Source organism: Mastigoproctus giganteus, chromosome 11, assembly GCF_048544385.1.
Source record: "Mastigoproctus giganteus isolate SK-2022 chromosome 11, ASM4854438v1, whole genome shotgun sequence".
Classification (NCBI taxonomy): Eukaryota; Metazoa; Arthropoda; class Arachnida; order Uropygi; family Thelyphonidae; genus Mastigoproctus; species Mastigoproctus giganteus.
The window spans coordinates 11,087,843-11,105,102 of record NC_143585.1 but is presented as its reverse complement, the minus strand read 5'-3'; the positions used below and the strand labels follow the sequence as shown (position 1 = coordinate 11,105,102).

The following is a 17,260-nucleotide window of genomic DNA, read 5'->3' as shown; positions in this document are numbered from 1 at the left end:
GTTAGCTCGGTGCTCCACCAGGCACAAGTTTGAGATTTTATGGTATTTTCTTCGCCGAGCGATATTAGCATTAGCATTAGCATTAGTAGAGGCATTTGATGCAAGAAAGCAAGCTTATGCAACATCAGCCAAAAAAAAAAAAAAAAAAACCCACTTCCACTTCACCCCTCTGTTCGTTCGAAATACCTGTCCAGCTGAGCCTTAAACTTATTTAGACTATCAACCTCCACTACAAGGGATGGACGTCTGTTCCACCAACCAACCACCCGCTGGCTAAAGCCAAATTTCCGCACGTGTATCCTACATCTGTCTTTCCTCAATTTGAATTTATGCCCTCTCAAGTGATTATTCTGAGCTAGAGGAAGAATCCCATCAGCATTGAGCATGCTCAAACCATTCAAGGCTTTATACACCTCTATCAGATCACCTCGCTGGTGCCTAGTCTCCAGACACTGTAATTTGCAAAACTTAAGCCTTTCTTCGTAAGAGCACCCCTTTGTTCCATTCACTAATCTTGTTGCCCTTCTCTGTACTCGTTCCAGCAGCTCTACATCCATTTTGAAATGAGGCCTCCAGACCTGTATACAGTACTCTAGGTGTGGCCTGACCATTGCCTTATACAAGGGAATAATCGCTTCCTTATCCCTGCTGGAAAAATTCCTGTATATCATTGACAATACTCCATGAGCTACTCTTGCAGCCCGTCTGCACTGCTCAGAGAACTTCATATCTGCCTGCGCAACCACACCCAAGTCCCTTTCATTCTCTACCACTGTCAGTGTAGTATTACAGAGTTGATATGTTGCTCTGGGGTTGCTGTTTCCCACGTGTAGTACTTTACATTTGTCAATGTTAAACTTCATTTGCCACCTCTCAGCCCATCTGCTCAACCTTTCCAGATCCTGTTGCAGCAGCATAGTGTCAGTAGTGTCCTTGACAACCCTGCCAACCTTTGTATCGTCTGCAAACTTGGACATTAAGCTTGATATACCATCATCAATATCATTTATAAATACAGAAAACAATAATGGACCCAACAGTAAGCCCTGAGGGACTCCACTAATAACATTAGTCCACGATGAGCAGTGTCCATTGATTACCACTCTGTGTCTTCTCCCCCTCAACCACCCCTTTATCCATAGCAGCAATTTTCCTCTAATGTCACACTGCTCCAATTTGTGTAGCAGTCTTCCATGTGCAACAGTATCAAAAGCCTTTCTAAGATCCAAATATATAATATCAAAGCTATTCCCTGCTTCCAGTTCTTTTGTGACTGCATCATAGTATCCAATCAAATTGGTCAGGCAAGACTTCCCCTTAACAAAGCGATGCTGTGTCCGAGTTATAATTGAAGTCTTGTCGAAATGATCCTGCAGTGCTTGTTTAACCAGTGTCTCCATTAATTTTCCTGGAACAGAAGTTAAGCTCACAGGTCTATAATTACTTGTGTCAGCCTTTGATCCTCCTTTGTGAATTGGGGTCACATTTGCACATTTCCAGTCTATGGGTACCTCCCCGGAGTCCAAGGAAGCTCTCATAATCATGGCTAAGGGATTGTTTACTTCCTTTGCTGCCTCCTTTAATATAACTGGATAGATCCCATCCACCCCGGGTGCCTTTCTTGTGTTTATCTTCAACAGTTTCTCCTCCACTTTACTCCCAGTTATTTCAAAATTCTGTAGCTTACTGCTAGAGTTGAATACACCTCTGGCATTCCCCTCGCTGAATAACTCCACATGTGTGAATGTCGATGCAAAATATTCATTTAGTTTGTTAGCTACCTGAGCAGGATCATCAACAGTTGACCCATCAATATCAAGTAGACCAATCTGATTCATCCCCTTCCTTCTAGAGTTTACATAAGTAAAGAACTCTTTGCTGTTTTTCTTTGCATCCCTTGCCAAGGATTTCTCGTAATCTGCCTTCGTCTACCTAACGTCCTTTGTAACTTGGTTGCATATCAACTTGTATCTATCATAGGCTTCTGTGTCATGTGTTAATTTGTATGTATCCCATGCATTTTTCTTCTCTGCCATATTTCTCATTAGTTCATCTGACATCCATTTTGGCCTAAACCTTGAACAATATTTCTTAGTTGGTATGTAAAGCCTAGTAGCTTCCAAGATAAGTTCTTTGAATGGTTCCCATTTTGCATTTGCTGTTGGTAACATCATCAGTTGGTCCCACAGTATAGAATTTAGAACGTAGAAGCAATAACCCTTCCCTTTACCCCTAATGGTAGTTACCTCTTTGAGTAAATCCCACTTCAGCACACTGTGATCACTGCCACCTAGTGGTTCATTTATCTGCAGATTCTTAATGCATGAAGAATCACTGCTGATAATCAAATCCAGAGTATTCCTCCCTCTAGTTGCCTCCCGAACATGCTGATGTAGAAAACAATCATCCAATAAATCCACAAAAGCCCTGCTAGTGTGTGAGTGACCAGCCCCCAAATTCCAGTCAATATCTGGGAAATTAAAATCTCCCATTATAAGACTCTCCGATTTACTGGCCCACTCTATTTCCCTGTACAGTTTCTTATTATACTCATCAGAGTCATTAGGCCTATAGCACACTCCTACTCTCAATTTTGATCTCCCAATGCTTATGTCACACCAAACTGACTCAACACTGCACTGTAAAGCGATGTCGACTGGCTTCACTTCCTTGGTTTTTATGTGTTTCTTAACTAATAGCATAACCCCTCCCCCTTCCTATCCTGTCTATCCTTTCTGTAGACGTTGTACTCTCCAAATTCCAGTTCTGTGTGACACCACGTCTCTGATATCCCAACAATATCTGCCTTTGATGTTTTGAGCAATAACTCAAATTCATCAAATTTATTTACTAAACTCCTAGCATTGGTGTACACGCAAGTATACCTGAACCTGTTTTTATTCTTAGCTACCCTAACACAACCCATGTGTTTACTTGTACCGCAATGGCTCCCAGCAGTCTCTGAAATACCATGCATCTTGTTTTTCAGGCTTCTGCTCATTCTAATAGAAGCAGTGCAAGAATCTCTTTCTCCTCTGCCAGTGGCTACTGTCAAGCTATTGGTCTTTGTCTCCCCCCAAGCTAGCAGTTGTCCGACCCACCTAACACTGCCTCGATAGCATCAGCAAATATTCTTGCACCCTTTCTATTTAAGTGTATCCCATCCCTGTAGAAGCAATCCCTCCTGTTAACAAGTACAGTCCAGGCTGAAAAAAATTCTACCCCTTGAGCCTTGCACAATCTTTCCAGGGCCAAATTGATCGACATGCAGCTAATTAGAGTGAGCTCTGGTACAGGTCCGTCAGGGCAGCTGCACTCTTATCAGATAGCGAAGGTAGGTCTGGGAAATCTCTCTGTATGGAAGTGCCAAAGGCTGCCCAGTCAACGACCTTAGTCGAGAACCTGATAAACCCAGTGGGGTCAATATGAGGTTCTCGGTTAGGTATGTGCATGCTCATGTGGAAACATATCACTCTATGATCGCTTAGGGTCCAATCCGGAATGATGGTCCATCAGTAAATCAGGTTTCTTAGGTCATTGGTGGTGGCTGTGATGTGGATGTTGTATTTTCCTGTAGCGTTGCAGTAGGTGGTGTATTGACTTTGTTTGTTGTGAATGGGTAGGTTCCGAATTTAGATCAGATCCTCAAACAGAAGACCTCTGGAGTCTTGAACTGGCGACTGCCAGAGGGTGGATTTGGCATTTACATCTGAGGTGATGATAACCGCATTGGACCCTAAGGAGTCCAGTGCGAGATCTAGGTAGTTGAGTGATGCCTCAATGCCATGGGATGGCGGGTAGTAAAAGAGATGAGATAAAATGAGAGTGAGGCACATGTCACCTGAATACTTCGTACACAGGCCATTGATTACTAGGATGACCAGCTCTTTATTCATTACTACAATACAGGTTTTTGGGTCATCCAGGGTGGGTTTGACTCGATGGTGAAGAGAAACGCCCATAATCTTTGAAGAGTTTCCCGTCTGAGGCCTTGAAACATACGGTTCCTGTATAGAGATGATATCTATGGAATTTTCCTCTGTTGCACGTCTAATTTCATCTACTATTGCTCTAGAACGATATCCATTGATCAGCATGACCGTTATCTGACTAGTAGAGGTATAGCAATGCCTACAGGACACAAGGGAAGTTGAAGGCTGAGGACCGGAGGTCCTATTTGTGGGATTGGGAAACTGGATGGAGGCTTTTTGGTGTTTATTCATCAGCAGCCTTTAGTCTTGCCTGGTTTAAAGCTGGTTGATATTCCGGACATGCACTGTCCCTCACAGAATGACTGTGTTCCCTTTACCACCTTTTGCAGTTAGCACAACTAGGTGCCTCATCCTTATTAGGGCATTCAGCATGAACATGGCCACTGCGAGCGCAGTATCCACAGGTGGGAGATTTGTGGGAGCAATACTAGGCAGTGTGTCCAAATCATAGGCAGAGGAAGCATTTGGTCAACACTGTGAAGGGTCTGAACCGGTGTGCACTGCACCCCAGATAGATCCATACCAAAGATATAACTGTCTTGAAAAGATTTGGGGTGAGTGTGATTACCTGATGCGAAGCAGCGACGGAGTTGGTTTTAGTGGTAAATCTAATGGCAATTTGCTTTTTAACTTCTTCAAAAGAGAATCCTTGTCCCATGCAATTCTTGTGGAATAGATAATCCAGGAAGTCCTCGTTAGTATTATTTTTATGGACACTAGCTACTTTTCGTGGCAGTGACTCCAAATTCATTTTATATGAACTGCAGAGCTTCAATGTCTTGTAATGTTGATCTTATAATGTTCAATGTCTGATCATCTGTTGATGATCCTGCTCGAGGTAGCTAACAAACTAAATGAATATTTTCCATCGAAATTCCCACATGAGGAGTTATTCAGTGAGGGGAATGCCAGAGGTGTATTCAACTCTGGCAGTAAGCTAGAGAATCTTGTAATATCTGAGAGTAAAGTGGAGGAGAAATTGTTGAAGATAAAGACAAGAAAGGCACCTGGGGCGGATGGGATATATCCAGTTATATTAAAGGAGGCAGCAAAGGAAGTAACCAAACCCTTAGCCATAATTATGAGAACATCCCTGAAATCAGGAGAGGTACCCACAGACTGGAGATGTGCAAATGTGACCACAATTCACAAAGGAGGACCAAAGGCTGACACAAGTAATTATAGACCTGTTAGATTAACTTCTGTTCCCGGAAAATTAATGGAGGCACTGGTTAAAGAGGCACTGCAGGATCATCAAGACAAGACTTCAGTTATAGCTCGGACACAGCATGGTTTTGTTAAGGAGAAGCCTTGCCTGACCAATTTGATTGGATACTTTGATGCAGTCACAAAAGAACTGGATGCAGGGAATAACGTTGATATTATATACTTGGATCTTAAAAAGGCTATCGATACTGTTGCACATGAAAGACTGCTGCACAAATTGGAGCAGTGTGGCATTGGAGGCAAATTGCTGCTATGGATAAAGGGGTGGTTGAGGGGGAGAAGACAGAGTGTGGTAATCAATGGACACTGCTCATCGTGGACTAATGTTATCAGTGGAGTCCCTCAGGGTTCAGTGTGTGGTCCATTATTGTTTTATGTATTTATAAATGATATTGATGATGGTATATCAAGCTTAATGTCCAAGTTTGCAGACGATACGAAGGTTGGCAGGGTTGTCAAGGAGACTACTGACACTATGCTGCTGCAACAGGATCTGGGAAGGTTGAGCAGATGGGCTGAGAGGTGGCAAATGAAGTTTAACATTGACAAATGTAAAGTACTACATATGGGAAACAGCATATGTAGAGCAACGTATCAACTTTGTGGTACTACACTGACAGTGGTAGAGAATGTAAGGGACCTGGGGTGGTTGTGCAGGCAGATATGAAGTTCTCTGAGCAGTGCAGACTGGCTGCAAGAGTAGCTCATGGTGTATTGTCGATGAAATATAGGGTCTGGAAAGGTTGAGCAGGTGGGCTGAGAGGTGGCAAATGAAGTCTAAAATTGACAATTGTAAAGTACTACACATGGGAAACAGCAACCCCAGAGCAACGTATCAACTCTGTGGTAATACACTGACAGTGGTAGAGAATGAAAGGGACTTGGGGGTGGTTGTGCAGGCAGATATGAAGTTCTCTGAGCAGTGCAGACGGGTGCAAGAGTAGCTCATGGTGTATTGTTAATGATATATAGGAATTTTTCAAGAAGGGATAAGGAGGTGATTATTCCCTTGTATAAAGCAATGGTCAGGCCACACCTAGAGTACTGTATACATGGAGGCCTCATTTCAAGAAAGATGTAGAGCTGCTGGAAAGAGTACAGAGAAGGGCAACAAGAGTAGTGAATGGAACAAAGGGTTGCTGTTACGAAGAAAGGATTAAATTTTGCAAATTATAGTGTCTGGAGACTAGGCACCAGCGAGGTGATCTGATAGAGGTGTATAAAGCCTTGAATGGTTTGAGCATGCGCAATGCTGATGGGATTATTCCTATTGCTCAAAATAATCACCTGAGAGGGCATAAATTGAAATTGAGGAAATACAGATGTAGGATAGGCGTGAGGAAATTTGCCTTTAGCCAGCGGGCGGTTGGTAGGTGGAACAGACTTCCATCCCTTGTCGTGGAAATTGATAGCCTAAATAAGTTTAAAGCTCAGCTGGACAGGTATTTCGAACAAGCAGAGTCGTGAAGTCAAAGTGTTTTTATTTTTTTATTTTTTTGGCTGATGCTGCATGAGGTTCTTTCTTGCATCAAATGCCTCTACTAATGCTAATGGTGCGGGTACATGAAGCGGAGAACTTCAATATCTTGTAATGGAGAGGGAATTATAGCTGTAAGTCTGTAATTATCTGTGCAGTATTGTGATCAGTGGCGGGGATGCCAGGAAATATGGCTGGGGCCGCCTGCTAAATTAGGTTTCTTTAAAAAGAATTAACTGAGACTTCAATCAATTGGCACTTTTCATCGTTCCCAATAGTGAAGTAGTCCCGTTGTTCTAGGGCTATTTTTATACCCTGCTATTCCCCCCACAATTGACTGAGGGGGATAGCCGAATAACTTAAGGGCTCATAACTTGCCTTCTTTTTGTGCCACACAGTTGTGGCTGATTCCATTTTTCATAATGCTCAAAGTGCTTCTTGATTAGCGATGACAGAACACAGGAAACCTCCCTAGATCCTACCTTACCCGAGGGTACAATATATGAAAAATCCCTGTTCCTGAAAACTGCTCTAGAATCCCTCTTTAAAGAGCAAAGAGCAAACAAATAGACTCACCACTGCATTAAAGGCTCAAATAATAACATTGTGGAAAAAATTTGACGCACTCCTCGTCGAAACCTACCTCGAGAACGAAAGGGCCAATGCTAAACTGCAAGCCCACGCTGAATGTGGGCAAAACAAATGCCACAGCGTGCACCCACATGTGCACAAGCGATTAGGACACTCCAGATACCTCTCCTAAACTGCCACGAGTGGCAACTACTACGAAACGGAAAACGCTCCTGCTGACTCCACACCTAGTAATACTAAAACCGACCTCAATAGCATAACACCAGACAAGTGAATAGGTGAAAAAAACCGTTATGAAGAACCGCTCACACGATCTAAAGACTATAAAAATCAAATCTGTTGGAAAAATAAGCAACACGGGTGTCATCATTGAAACCCAGAAGAAGGAAGATCCAAATGAAATCCTCAACAACCGGAGGATCCAGACACTTGGTTTAGAGGCAGCATCCCCCAAGAGAAAGGCCCAGTATAGTCATTTTTAACGCGAACAAAGATCTGACACCAGAAGCTCTGCAGGAGGAACTATATTCCAGGAACCTTCAGCATGAGTACCCAAACGTGGAACCAACGACACTGAACACCAAAATATTCCAAACAAAATCCAGGACAGGAGACCACACAAATTGGATGGTTGAACTTCCACCAGAGGCATGGAAAACGATTGCCCAAACAACCAATTGCCGACCGGGCTAGCCGAGTGGGTAAAGTACCAGCCCGGCAACCCAAAGGTCGCGGGTTCGATTCGCGCCTCGGGCTTGGATCAAAGTACTGCAAAAACCTTGGGAGGTGCAATATGGCCACAGAAGCCGATGCGCCAACAACTACCAAATCAAAAAAAAAAAAAAAAAAAAAGCCCAAACAACCAGGGTTTTCATACATTGGGGCAGCCATTGCTTCAACAAGCATGTGTCTGTTCCCAAATGCTTCCGTTACTGTTGATTTGGTCATACGACGCACACCTGTGCCCAGACAGAGCCTACTTGCGGCCACTGGGCAGGGAAAGGCCATGAGTTTGGCTCCTGCCCTAAACAAGATGACCCGCCCACCAGTGCAAACTGTAAATCACAGAAGATGCCAGCGGACCACTCACTCAGGGACAATCAGTGTCCCATCTATATCAAAGTAAAGGGTACGTACCAAATGAATATTGATTATGGACGCAAGCCTTAAACCTTTTAACCTAGACAAGGTCAACTTCGCGCAGCTAAAAGCACAGCGATCTAAGGCCGAGGTCGGACAACTCACCAAGAAAGCGAATGAACAGAACCTCGACATTAGCATTAGCATTAGCATTAGTAGAGGCATTTGATGCAAGAAAGCAAGCTTATGCAGCATCAGCCAAAAAAAAATAATAATAAAAATAAAGTAAAATAAATAAATAAAAAATAACCACTTCCACTTCACCCCTCTGTTCGTTCGAAATACCTGTCCAGCTGAGCCTTAAACATATTTAGGTTATCAACCTCCACTACAAGGGATGGAAGTCTGTTCCACCAACCAACCACCCGCTGGCTAAAGGCAAATTTCCTCACGTCTATCCTGCATCTGTCTTTCCTCAATTTGAATTTATGCCCTCTCAGGTGATTATTCTGATCAAGAGGAAGAATCCCATCAGCATTGAGCATGCTCAAACCATTCAAGGCTTTGTACACCTCTATCAGATCACATCGCTGGTGCCTAGTCTCCAGACACTGTAATTCGCAAAATTTAAGCCTTTCTTCGTGAGAGCACCCCTTTGTTCCATTCACTAATCTTGTTGCCCTTCTCTGTACTCGTTCCAGCAGCTCTACATCCTTCTTGAAATGAGGTCTCCAGTCCTGTATACAGTACTCTAGGTGTGGCCTGACCATTGCCTTATACAAGGGAATAATCACCTCCTTATCCCTGCTGGAAAAATTCCTAAATATCAATGACAATACACCATGAACTACTCTTGCAGCCCGTCTGCACTGCTAAGAGAACTTCATATCTGCCTGCACAACCACCCCCAGGTCCCTTTTATTCTCTACCACTGTCAGTGTAGTACCACAGAGTTGATACGTTGCTCTGGGGTTGCTGTTTCTCATATGTAGTACTTTACATTTGTCAATGTTAAACTTCATTTGCCACCTCTCAGCCCATCTGCTCAACCTTTCCAGATCCTGTTGCAGCAGCATAGTGTCAGTAGTGTCCTTGACAACTCTGCCAACCTTCGTATTGTCTGCCAACTTGGACATTAAGCTTGATATACCATCATCAATATCATTTATAAATACAGAAAACAATAAAGGACCCAATACTGAAACCTGAGGGACTCCACTAATAACATTAGTCCACGATGGGCAGTGTCCATTGATTACCACTCTCTGTCTTCTCCCCCTCAACCACCCCTTTATCCATAGCAGCAATTTGCCTCCAATGCCACACTGCTCCAATTTGTGCAGCAGTCTTCCATGTGCAACAGTATCAAAAGCCTTTCTAAGATCCAAGTATATAATATCAAAGTTATTCCTTACATCCAGTTCTTTTGTGACTTCATTATAGTATCCAATCAAATTGGTCAGGCAAGACTTCCCCTTAACAAAACCATGCTGTGCCCGAACTATAACTGAAGTCTTGCCTAGATGATCCTGCAGTGCTTCTTTAACCAGTGCCTCCATCAATTTTCCGGGAACAGAAGTTGAACTCACAGGTCTATAATTACTTTTGTCAGCCTTTGATCCTCCCTTGTGAATTGGGGTCACATTTGCACATCTCCAGTCCATGGGTACCTCCCCTGAGTCCAAGGAAGCTCTCATAATTATGGCTAAGGGTTTGGTTACTTCCTTTGCTGCCTCCTTTAATATAACTGGATAGATCCCATCCACCCCAGGTGCCTTTCTTATCTTTAACTTCAACGATTTCTCCTCCACTTTACTCTCAGTTATTACAAGATTCTCTAGCTTACTACTACAGTTGAATACACCTCTGGCATTCCCCTCGCTGAATAACTCCTCATGTGTGAATGTCGATGCAAAATATTCATTTAGTTTGTTAGCTACCTGAGCAGGATCATCAACAGTTGACCCATCAATATCAAGTGGACCAATCTGATTCATCCCTTTCCTTCTAGAGTTTACATAAGCAAAGAACTCTTTGCTGTTTTCTTCGCATCCCTTGCCAAGGATCTCTCGTAATCTGCCTTCGCCTGCCTAACCTCCTTTGTAACTTGGTTACAGATCAACTTGTATCTATAATAGGCTTCTGTGTCACGTGTTAATTTGTATGTATCCCATGCATTTTTCTTCTCTGCCATATGGCTCATTAGTTCATCTGACATCCATTTAGACCTAAACCTTGAACAATATTTCTTAGTTGGTATGTAAAGCCTAGTAGCTTCCAAGATAAGTTGTTTGAATGCTTCCCATTTTGAATTTGCTGTTGGTAACATCATCAGTTGGTCCCACTGTATAGAATTTAAATACTGTCTCAGTCCATCGTAGTCGCCTTTACGAAAGCAATAACCCTTCCCTTTACCCCTAATGGTAGTTAAATCTTTGAGTAACCCCCACTTCAGAACACTGTGATCACTGCCACCTAGTGGTTCATTTATCTGCAGATTCTTAATGCATGAAGAATCACTACTGATAATCAAATCAAGAGTATTACTCCCTCTAGTTGCCTCCTGAACATGCTGATGTAGAAAACAATCATCCAGTAAATCCACAAAAGCCCTGCTAGTGTGTGAGTGACCCGCGGCCAAATTCTAGTCAATCTCTGTGAAATTAAAATCCCCCATTATAAGAATCTCTGATTTACTGGCCCACTCTATTTCCCCATACAGTTTCTTATTATACTCATCAGAGTCATTAGGCCCATAGCACACTCCTACTCTCAATTTTGATCTCCCAATGCTTATATCACACCAAACTGACTCAACACTGCACTGTCCGGCGATGTCGACTGGCTTCACTTCCTTGGATTTTATGTATTTCTTAACTAATAGCATAACCCCTCTTCCCTTCCTATCCAGTCTCTCTTTTCTGTGGACGTTGTACTCCCCAAATTCCAGTTCTGTATTCCTTATATCTGTGTGACAACACGTCTCTGAAATCCCAACAATATCTGCCTTTGACATCCTACTTATTCAAGAGCCATATGCGCACAGCCAGGGGATGAGAGGATATCCCCTATCCTACAAAGTAGTACAGGACAACAGAGACAACCCCTGGGCTTACATCCTGATTAGGAACCCTAATATCACTGTAACCAAGATTTACAGCTACTGTACATCCTGTGCCGCCTGCGCCCATATTATAACCTTGATCGGCGAACTCTACGCAGTCTCATTGTACTGCTCCCCAGGGGGAGATATCCTCCCAGCTACCAGGTACCTGTAGAGTTTTCTCACAAAATTCGAGAAATCCAGGATCGTAGTGGGAGCGGATGCGAACTGCCGAACCCCGACTGGTTTAGCCAAACCCTAGGGCATTGGGGCGCCACAAATGGACAACACCTAGAGGAGTTCCTGGCAAACAGGAACTCCTCTTTCTGAGGAGTTCCTGTTTGCCAGGAAACTAAAATCAGTTAAGTCCAAGTCAAGCAAAACGACCAAAATAATATTTGTGTCTTGTCGCGATATAATTCTGTTACATTATGGCCTGTCACTATATAGGTGCAGTCCCTATTTAAGTACCGGGTGGTACACTGGTGGGCAAATCTTAAGGACCAACACTATTTCTAAAGGTTACAACCACAAAATCAAACGAAACAGCCTGTGGCGATTTGCATAACTGTGCCCATGCAAAAATAGTGCACATGCAAAAATTTGAATCGTGATGAGCGGGCTCACATAAATAGATAAAAGCAGAAGTTCAGCAGTTATATGCAAATTACCGAATGGTGAGCACGATTGTTACAGACGTTCCATTGGTACGATTCGTACAGTGCTACAGACAACGAAATGGCCAGTAGACAACATCTGGATGACTTTATCCGGGGTCGAATAATTCGGTATAGCATCGTCTCACGTGAGTGGTCGGTCTTCAGAACGATAGGTACAGCTGTTTGAAGGACCACAGGTGGTCTTCCACGAAAAACAACGCTCAATGATGACCGCTATATATTCTTACAGGTCAGGAGGGACCGACACCAGATAGCGAGACCCATTGCAAACCAGCTGCACAGGACGCCGGATATCGCGGTTTACTGTGGCCAGGCGACTCCACAAAGGTGTACTGTTTCCCCGACGGCCAGTACGCTGTGTAACTTGAACACCTGCCCATCGGAGACATCGTTTACAGTGGTGCATCGATCAGAAGGACTGGACGTCCAAGGGGTGCAATGGGATAAGTTACCCTTTACTGATTAGGGTAGATTCAGTCTCAGCAGCGATTCTGGACATCAACAGTTCTGGCGAGAGGTTGGCACACGGTATCATCCCGCAAACATCACTAAAGGGATCGATATGGCGGTTGAGATGTTCTCGTCTGGGAAGGCGTTATCTTGGATGGACGTAGACAACTCCAGATACTGGTAAGGCGGTACTGTAACCGTTGCACGCTAACGTACTTCCCCATGTACGTCTGTTCCGAGGTGCACTGGCCCCGAATTCGTGTTTATGGATGATAACTCCACACCCCGTCGCATTGCAGCTGTTGATATGCTTTTGGAAAGTGAGGACATTGTTCGTATGGATTGGCCTGCCCATTCCAGCGATATAAATCCCAGCGAACACACATGGGACGCTCTGGGGAGACGCCTAACGGCACATCCATACCTTCCAGAAAATGTTCACCACTGAAGATGGCGTTGACAGAGGAATAGAGGGTGTTACCGCTAGAACTTATCAACAACATTGTTCAAGTATGGACAGGCGGTGCAAAGCCTGCATCGACATCAGGAGTGGCCATATCTTCGACTGAGGAACACATCTTCCCTTTGTTCCATCTTTGGCAGTGATGCATCTGTATCATGGCAGCCAGTGGTATGTTGCCATTTTTGAATAAAGTCCCTCTTTACCGTTTTGTTTCCGTTGTATGTCGGTGTTGTTTTATTCATCATTTCTGTATCTCACGAGATTCCTTTGGTTTGCTTTTGTCATATCCAGGCCACTCCTATGAGAAACTACAGGTGAAAACCTGACTGGTCCTTAAGTTTTGCAGACGAGTGTAATAACAGGTTGGCAAGTTCCAGTAAAACACTATTTTAGACAATAAAACAGAGACCAAAAATCGATCAACTCTCTAGAGTGGCCTTTAGCGGCCTTCCTCCTTCTGTCGCTAGAAGCCAAACACCAAATAGTATTATTTTAGGGCCATTCGTAATTATTTGCATATATCGATATACGTATTTTGTCTGTAATTTGCGTGTGTTCTCTAGTCCCTTTTCCTGTTTCCGGGAAGAAAAAACCCAGTTTTTGGGAAAATTGTTACATGGAGTCTGGTAGTTTATTTTCTTAACTCATCATTTTCATTTTTTCACAACAGTTCCTCTTCACCTCTTTTGAAAATAACGGTTCACCGACACTTCTCATTTCACCTGTGCATTCCCTCCAATAGTTTGTCTACTTCTTGAATTTATTTAGGCTATCAAACCAAACAACAACAGATAAACCAGCAATTAACAGCAACAGATTGTTCAGGCAATTAACTATCCGCTCGCTAAAGGAAAACTTCCGCACATCTATTCTGCAACCGACCTAACAAAATTTGGAACTGTGCCCCCTCATACGTATAGTTAGAGCAAGAGAAAGAATCCTCTTGCTTTGCAAGCTCAATCCAAAAAAAAGCCTTAAACATCTCGATCAGTTTACCTGATTGAGGCGTTTAGGATCGGCAGACAAAGCACCTGAATCAGGTGCCTAGTCTCCCGATGAATATATTACAGAACTGCATTGCGTTGGATGCACCGAATGCAAATTACGATCACCGGTTTGGCTGGCAGTATTCCAAGATTTCAAAATCAACAAGACGAAACCAGTTTTGTTTAATAAAACTAACCTAGTAGTCTCATTTGACTAATTTTTCGTTGCGATTGTGGACTTTCTTTGGGACTGAGGAAGGCATCAACGATCTCTGCAGAATGTAAGGATTTATTATTCAATTTTATTATAGTGTCAATGCGAAATTTTAATATTATGTACTATTAGAAAAAATATGTAGTTATTTTGTGAATGTATGCGAGAATTGGTCGGGTTGTCGTAGTTTTTTGGGTTTTAGGAGCATTGGCAACTAAGGCCATGTTGCTCCATGTATATTGTCTGTAAATTGCATGTGTTCTTTAATCGATTTTCTGTTTGCTGAACGATAAACACGTGTTTCCGGGAGAAAAGCCATGCCACCCTCGCATTAGACTGGCGAACTTAGCCACGTTCTGATAAAGCCGACAAAAATTCCTCCCGTCATCATCGCAATTCGAACCGAGGTCTTTTCCACCCGGTGTGGGGAGGATGGCGATCCTACCAACTGTACTAACCACAAGGGCGAGTAGTGGGGAACAGCGGCTGGTGAGGACAAAACTACGTATAGTTCAAAACATTCCTGTGTGAGGCAACTATTCTTGAATGAGTCTTTTGACAATTCGTTTTATAATTTGCTCACAGGTTAACCTGTGAGCAAACTGAATCTGTACTGAAGTTATTCAGCGTGTTTTATGTTATGTTATCTTGACAATGAATAACTCAGGTCAACAGCTAAAATGTTTCAGTAATAAAATTGGTCAATTTCGGCTGATATTAATGAGCTAAATCCGTAATATGATATTTAAAATGTATTATTAGCTCTAGTTTTAATGATACTTTACATTTCACTTTCAGCTTCATTTTGCTTCTTTGATTTTTGGGAAATATGTCCTTGAGCTATGGGTATCTATCCGTGCCGCACTTGTTTTCAGCTGAGCAAAAAAAAAACTTAACACATACGTATGTAAATAGTACGAATAATTTTATTATGTTTCTGGTGAAGTGACATTTGCATCACAGAAGTGTGCCCTTACTCCGATATTAAAAAAAAAAAAAAAAAAAAAAGCACACAACTTTTTGGCTGAAAGGTTAGGAAACAAGGCAAAAGCTGTGTGCCACGTATTTGCTGCAATACTTGAGCTTCAAATCTCCGTAGCTGGTTCAATCACAAAGGCTGCTTATTGCCTTTCGCTGCCTCTGATGTAGCGTGAGCTTTCAGATAATACACTGTGCTGCCACTTTATTAGGTACACCTACCTAGTAGCGTGTTGAGCCTCCTATAGCTTTCAAAACAGCCTGAATTCTTCTACGCATGGATTGAACAAGATGATGAAAACGTTGTGCAGGAATGGAGTACCATGCAGACATGAGTGTGTCACGCAGTTCCTTGACATTGGACGGAGGTGTAGGCCTGCAGCGAACAGCCCTTTCCAGCTCATCCCAAAGATGCTCAATAGGACTGAGATCCATGGGAAATGAGCGGGCCACTGCAGCAAAAAAAGTCATTTTCATGTTCTTAGAACCTAACCATTCCATAGTGATTCGGGCTTCGTGTACGGGCGCATTATCATGCTGGAAGTAACCATCTGAATGAGGATTAACTATCAACATGAACGGAAGCACTTGATCAGCAACAATGTTTATGCACGATGTGGCATTCAGACGTGAATCTATGGGTATCAATGGACCCAACCTGTGCCAAGAAAACATTCTCCACACATAACACTGCTCCCAATAACTTGCACAGTAGTCGTCAGACATGACGGGTCCATTGATTCGTGTTGTTTCCGCCGAATTCTGAGCTTTCCATCAACATGATGCACCAGGAACTTCGACTCGTCAGACAAAGCAACTGTTTTCCAATTCTCGATAGCCAGTGCTGGTGTTGCTGTCCCCACAGGAGGCTTTTTCTCTTGTTCTTCATTGACCACAAAGGTACGCGATGTGGCCGTCGGCTGTTGTAGCTCATTAGCAACAAAGTGCGACTAGTGGTCCGTTGCGATATTTTGTACTGCGCACCAAGGATCTATTCTGACGTGATGTGCAACATTGTGGGCCGTCTGTTTACTTGCACGATTCTAGCCATCCTCCTCTGACCTCTCTCAGCAACAACCTATTTTGTTTCACAGGAATGTCGTTGGGAGGATATTTTCTGTTAGTTGCACCATTCTCGATACACCCTTGAAACTGTGGTGCCTGAAACGTTCAGGAGAACTGCCGTTTCAGAGATGCTTTGTGCAGCATGTCTTGCACCTACTACCATGCCACGTTCGATGTTTGTTAGATCACTGCTTTTCCCCATTCTTGCTACTGTTTCTACGCTTAACTGATATTAGAAAAGTTGTTCTGCGGAATTTATATCCACAACTGTGACTTGAAACGTTGTGGAACAAAACATTTGCTGCACAGCAGGGGTGTGTATGGGGGGGATTTTCTGTTATTATTTATTTAAATAATTTATTTAAAAATATCTTTTTTTATTTATACTTTTCCTAGTGCTGAAAGACTTAATTAATTATTCCCTGTACTCTACTGTGCCCCCGTTTAGTCCCCTCCCACTTTACACCTGACTTGTTTGTCTCCCAAAAGATTCTAGACTCGAAGGGGTTCTCAATATTTTAGGTATTCCTCCTCTGGATTGGCTGAAGTTCAAAATGACTGACAGACATTTAAGTACCAAATCATAATAATATTTATTGACATTATATATATACATTTCCAATCAATAGCTACGATTAACTGTGAACTTTATTATGTGCGGCTTTGTTAGACTGCTAGGCCTTATCTGTGTAAATATCCTTGTAATTCAAACTACAGAATTTTCATACATATATATATATATATATATATATATATATATATATATATATATACATATCATCATGTTCTTCGTGTGTCTCATCCTTGGGTTCTAATAGATCTAGGAGTTCATTACGTCTCATAATCCTTACATCAGCTTTCCTACCAATCAACTGTCCTAGTAGGCTTTCAGCATGGTAATAAACAGTTTCAAGTAGCTATATATATATATATATATATATATATATATATCCA

General features: G+C 42.6%; 1 protein-coding gene across 1 annotated transcript in view; it reads left to right on the top strand.

Moving 5' to 3' along the window:
* Positions 1–14,255: 14,255 nt before the first annotated feature.
* LOC150077705 (alpha-tocopherol transfer protein-like) overlaps positions 14,256–17,260 on the top strand; it is a 62,608-nt gene continuing 59,603 nt past the window's right edge. The window contains exon 1 of the mRNA XM_090385512.1: positions 14,256–14,330. The gene's annotated coding sequence lies outside the window, so the exon portion shown is untranslated. The remainder of the gene's footprint in view (positions 14,331–17,260) is intronic.